Below are 6000 nucleotides of genomic sequence, written 5' to 3'. Positions count from 1 at the left end.
GTTTGTGTTTGTGTTTGAGGGGGGAGGGGAAGAGGAGTTGATTGAGTCTGTGAGAAGCTGCCACAGGGAGGTTACAGTCAAGAGAGCCAAGAGCTGTCACAGATGATGAGCTCTGAAAAATATTATCACAGAAAATAATTAGCGTAAAAGCTTTTATTTAAAATTTTTACATCTGGGAAGTGTGAACTGTTACGCCAGCGTGTGCCCTGCGACCTGCGTTGACCCCGCGGTTGCCGGGGTCCCGCGGTCGCCGCTCCCCCGACGGGCGCCGGGTGCGAGGGCCCGTTCAACGCTGCTCGCAGCTTTAATTTCCATTGTTTTTCTTTTCCCTCGTGTAAATAAACTACATTTTGAATGCAAAAAAAGAAGTGTAAAAATGAGAGACATAGGTCATAAACATTAAAAATAACACAGTAAAGATATGTTGAAAATAAATATGCGGTTACGGCTCCAGTTGTCATCAGCCGATATATATCATTGATTTTTCTTAAATTCCAAAATCAATATCTGCCTCGGCCTCAAAACTGCTCTGTATTGGTCAGGCTATAGAAATAACACCTCTCATACCAAGCAATTGAGAGATTTGTCACAGTGAATACAGCTCAAAGAAATGCTGATGCATCACCGTTCTCAGCGGAGAGTGGAACAACTGAACCTGAGCTGGACAAAATAACAAATATCAGGCTGTACAGTGACAGCTAAACTTACAGTTCTTTGTGGAGATGGGAAGCTTGTCTGCCCACATTGTAATGTAAGAACAGCACCAAGGGAGTCAAGTAACCTACAAAAGGCTTCAGTCTGTTATGACATTAACTTTTAATCTCTCTACCTAAATTGTTGTGGTATTTTATACCAGTTTACCACTGAGGATTTGCAGATTATACACCCATACCAACTTGGAAATCAAAACAATTTTCAGGATATTGATTGAGTTTCACCCTGATTTGGCCAGTGCAATATGATATGGTCTAACAGTGCAGTTAGATGGTTGAATTACCCTTTGAGTTCTACAAATTAGCTTCCCCCATAGCTCTGCATTGGGTGCAGTTTTCCAAGACAGTTTGGTGACTGTGATCCAGTTTACTAGACACAATCCTTTCATGGTTTTCCCTCAAGGGCTAATGTGAACTAAAAGTGATCAAATCTCCAGTAAACATCTAATAGGCAGTTACCCTTTGTTCAGACAGCACGCAAATCCTACTATAAAGGCTGACTTGTCCTTTCTGTCATTTCCAAGCTTTCACAATGGATTTGTGTTTGGACAATATAATCTTTTGTTGTCATTATTATATTGGTTGTCGTAGTAACAGAGCATTTGTAAATGCTGACTGGGATTATGCTTTCTGACTGTAAGGCCGGGTGCACCACAGTGTTTGGATTTGTTGGTGGCAGCGCTGTGAGACAGTCATGAAACATCTCAACTTTGTCTCCATTCGTTCGTGTTTGCTGTCTTGTGGTTATCTTAGTTGGATTCATTTATTTTTCTTTCTGAGCTGAACATGTCGGAGCATAGCTTGAATTTTTTTTTTTTTTTTGTTCTCACCCTGCTATATATAGTTTTTAATGAATGAGAGCACACTGGAGTACTCAGAGGTTTTGCTTACAAATCATAACACTGCACCTGGTTAAACCTGCTCTCCATAATTAGTTAGCATCTTTTCCTGGAATCACTTGGGGGGAAGGTGATGTAATACCATGATACAGTGATAAAACTGCACATCCGTAGCCACATTTGTAATGTTGAACCAGACTAGTCTACCAGCTCTGGGACCGGCTCTCCCAACACTACTTTCCCAGTTTATGAATTCTCCACGAGGACACATCGATCCACTTCTGCTTGTAGGCCAGACATTGACTCCGTGCTCCAGCTAATCAAAGAGCCAATTAATGCAGGCAGCAGTATGCAGGCCGAGCCGCAGCGTTAATCAATGGCATACTAAGCCACACGGCCACAAAGACTTTGTAAACTAGATGAGACGAACAGTGTCAGCTGCTGTGATGTGATCTTGTTTGAATTACCTTTGGTTGGTATTCAGGAGGTTTGTTCTTTTGTATCCCATTCTGTTGACAATCGCAAATCAGGCTCTGTTGATTCTAACAACAGCAAAAAAAGATCAATGTTTGTGCTCCTATGGCAGCAATCCAGACACCACTGACCATTCATTCGTGGTCACCTGGGGCAGCAGCCTTTCATGACCAAGAAATGAGCAACTGCAAATGGGCAGTGTTTTTTTAACACTTAGAGTCATTTTTAAAATGTATTGTCGTCTTGTGTATTTAGTAAAGCATCATCTCCACAGGCAACCCTTTAAATCACACTCATCTCCTGTGGTCTATATGCTGTGAACGTATTAACTATATCTATAATGATTGATCAAGGCCCTGGTTTTACTGTGAGTTTTCTGGTTTCCAATATGGGCATATGGAGCTACGGGGGAAATGACTGAATCAATAAACTCCACTTACGGGGCTGTAAAAGTATTTTTGTCCTGTAAATTTCTGCTATCAGTCTTTTATTGCCAGGTAAAGACAATCAGTCATCAGCACCACTGCATTAGCTCAACAGAGAAAAATGGCAAAAATTGGCGAGGGATATCTGACCAGAGAGTTCATTCTGGCTCATCTGTTGCTTAAAAATATTCCCTCTTGTCATTGGGATCATGTTTAACCTTGCTATTGCTAGACCTTCAGCTCATCATTGTCAGCTGGTCCTGGTAGCACCCAAATTAGAATGAATACTGGCACTGGCATTAAGTAGTTTGCAACACCTGTAGCTTCATTAATGCAACTAAGATGTAACTCACTGACTGGAGTATTTCAGTCACAGGTCCATTCAAGATAGCATATCCAATGTATATCTATGTTAATATCTGTCTATTACTTTTTTGTATCTCTATTCTATTCAAGAGTGCTGTCACTTTGAGTGTGAGTTCTCAAAGAGGTAGTGCTATCTGTACAAAGTTCCCAGCACATTTAACTATAGTAAAACCCCACTATTGTCCCATAGAGGCAGGAGCAAATACACAATGTATTGAAAGAAGTTGGATCACCAACACGGCCAAATCCGCAGTCGAGCCAAAGCTGTGTGTTCAGCGGAGACTAAGCAGAACAGGGCACTTGACTAGTTCACGGTCCATCTCATCACCAAGTGTCTTTGGCTCTCTCCAAGCTTTGTCATTGTGCAGATAAACATTCAAGTGCCATGTTTGGTCACCCGTAGAACAAACCAGCTCATTCATACAGTCCAGTACCCCCAGGGTGGATGAAAGGGGGCCACTGCAAATAAAATGCCTTCCATTTCAACCCCACCTTCTTCTCTCCCAAGTCACCCCCTGTCTTTTCTCCCTATTCAGACTCATTTTCTTGAGCTTTGGTGTAAGACAAGGAGGTGGCGAGGAGCCAGGTTTTGGCTGTTGGGGAGCTGAGACTTGAATGCCAAGCTCTCGAGTCCTCGGCAGAGAGATGGGATTTTATAGTTGGAAAGTGGGGGGGTTTGGCTGGGCATGAAAAAGATTGGACACACTGGCAGTTGCTGATGCCAAGGCCTCCAAGCTTGAGACCCTGCTGGGCTCCAAATATGGCAAAGACGGTGTTAAAACCGAAAATAATTTGAGCATAGCACAAATAGTTAAGACATCAAAGGATTTTTTGGGTGTATTAAAGCAATATTTTAATATTTAAATAAAAAAAAAAAAGTCTTTTCACAGCAGAAATGTTTTGTTTTTGGCAGAAGCAGGAGCAGTTTATACGGAATAAAGAAGCAAAAACAAGTGTTACCTCCAGAAACTCAAATATGTCCACTTTTAATTCACTATCTAGTCATCTTTTGCCTTCTCCAACACCCTCATTCTGCACTGTGACTGTCCACAAATTCACATGTGCACTTCGGGTTAGTGTCATGTATCCAAACCATCCTCCACACGCTGTTTCACTTCATTTTAGCTCACCACCAGTAGCTCCAGGTACGCAACTGTCACATCCAGATGCATTCACAGACACCTCCCTCTCCACACATGTCAGCACTGATAAGGGAATTGAGTGTGTGGAATCCATAAGGGGTGAGGGGATGGACTGGGAATGTTATGAACTGTGTGACCACAGCAGTAACGGCAACCTTAAAAGGTTTCTGTTGGCTCAGTCAGAAGTGAATAATGAAACGTTTCGTCCATATTGAAGAGAAAGGTCAGTGTGCTACCAGGATTGCTTAAAACCTAATCTACAACAGATAAGCATCATTTAGAGTGCCTTGGGTCTCATGAATAAAGTAAAAGAATTCCTTAAAGTCAGTATTGCTGCTGTTATTGAGTCCAACTTAGGTGATTCTTTGAAAACATTCTCATGTTTTCTGACCTTTTCAGCTCACAAAACCATTTCAGATTCATACAAAGAGAAACATGAATTGCAGTGAATATCAGTCTGCAAGACAAGGTTGTTTTTCATAGATTTTTTTGGGAAAAAAAGATGTTTCATATAGTTAGTCTTCAGCACAGCTATGTTTTATTTATCTTGCACTTAAGTTGTAGATTAATGCCACTCAATCAGCCACAAAGAAATCCCACTGACTGCACCGGCAGTTGAATGCATTTTATATCATTACTCAATATTTAGAGCTGTGTGTGTTCAAATGCCAGCCTTTAATGAACCAAACACTTTGCAGCAAGCGTCATTACTGTGTCAGCAGTTCGAAAATAAGTCGACAACGATGTTTAAAGCAGGCAATCGCAAATATAACCATCGAAAAAGAGTAGCTTAGGTAAACACACATGTCCACCATAGATCTCTATGTTCAGCATTCAGCTTAGCAAAGTTGTCTATAATTGATAACAGCGTATATACACTATTTGTATTATTCATTGGCCCTGTCAGTTGCAATTTTCTTCAGACACATTGCATTCTAGTGGAGCACGGGAAGGTGTTTAACGCTGGAACCTCACAGAAATTCATACAGACCAGAAGGAATTCAAACAACTTATCATATGGAGTCCAACTGTCTTTTTTTAATCTTTGCTGAAGAGTTAGAGTTAGAGCACATTTACATACATTACAACCCAGCAGAGGGAGAACTGTAATGAAGAATCTTTGGTCTCGAGGCATCTGAGAGCACAAACAGAAGTTAAGGCTGAATAATTTCACAAAAAACATTATTAGGATACAGTTTAATGAGATACACACCCCTGTCAGTCAAGCTGTTGCTTTTTTACAGAAGTTAAGAATCTGCAAATTGTTGCTTACATTATTTAGCATTAGCAAGTTTTTGACAGCTCAAGCTAATAGACCCCTTGGGCTTGTAATTAAAGTGGCCCAATTAATTTTTTTAGACATGAAGACTTAATTTAAACTTTATGTACTATCTTACATTTTATTTTATAACTAAAACCAAAGGTGCATCCTCATAATTCAAATATTCTGAGGTCCTCGCGGCGACTAACAAATGCAAATGCATTATGATGCATCCAGTTCAAATGTAGAACATTGCCATCCATAATATGAACATGAGTCCAAACAAGCAATTTATCCATCAGCTCATGTACGTAGAGAACAAAGAATAAATTGGATGATATTTCGGTCTAAATAAACAAAGGCCTTCCGGGTACTTGCAGCATACAGCTAACAAGCTAGTGGTAAAACATAAACATAACATTCTGTAGATTTGACATGCAAAAGCAGCAGCAGATAGTACTCTGGTTCACTGCTGTAAAATACTCAAACACACCCTGATCAATAGTTAATTAGATATAACCAAAAATCACCATTTAAATTGGTATAAATGTTGAGTTAATGTGGAATCAGTGGACAAATAGCCTTTAGCCCATGAGATGGATGGAAACACATAATTTACCTTTTTGTACTTAACTGTATGTAACCCCATTAAATAAATTAGTAATAAGCCACTCAAGTCCCTAATTTACAGCTATTTTGTTATATTAAAATAACAGATAATTATAATTCTGTTGTTTATATATGAAAAATTGGTCTTTTTGCGATGTTCTTTCCAAAAAT

At 39.9% G+C, this 6000-nt stretch overlaps 1 protein-coding gene across 1 annotated transcript in view; it reads right to left on the bottom strand.

Moving 5' to 3' along the window:
* Window positions 1–6000, bottom strand: part of LOC108891883 (E3 ubiquitin-protein ligase Midline-1) — an 81572-nt gene that overhangs the window by 74927 nt on the left and 645 nt on the right. The gene's annotated exons all lie outside the window — the stretch shown is intronic.

This window comes from Lates calcarifer, linkage group LG7_2, assembly GCF_001640805.2.
Source record: "Lates calcarifer isolate ASB-BC8 linkage group LG7_2, TLL_Latcal_v3, whole genome shotgun sequence".
Taxonomy (NCBI): Eukaryota; Metazoa; Chordata; class Actinopteri; family Centropomidae; genus Lates; species Lates calcarifer.
Note: the sequence above shows the minus strand (reverse complement) of the source record. Positions and strands in the feature narration are given on the sequence as shown.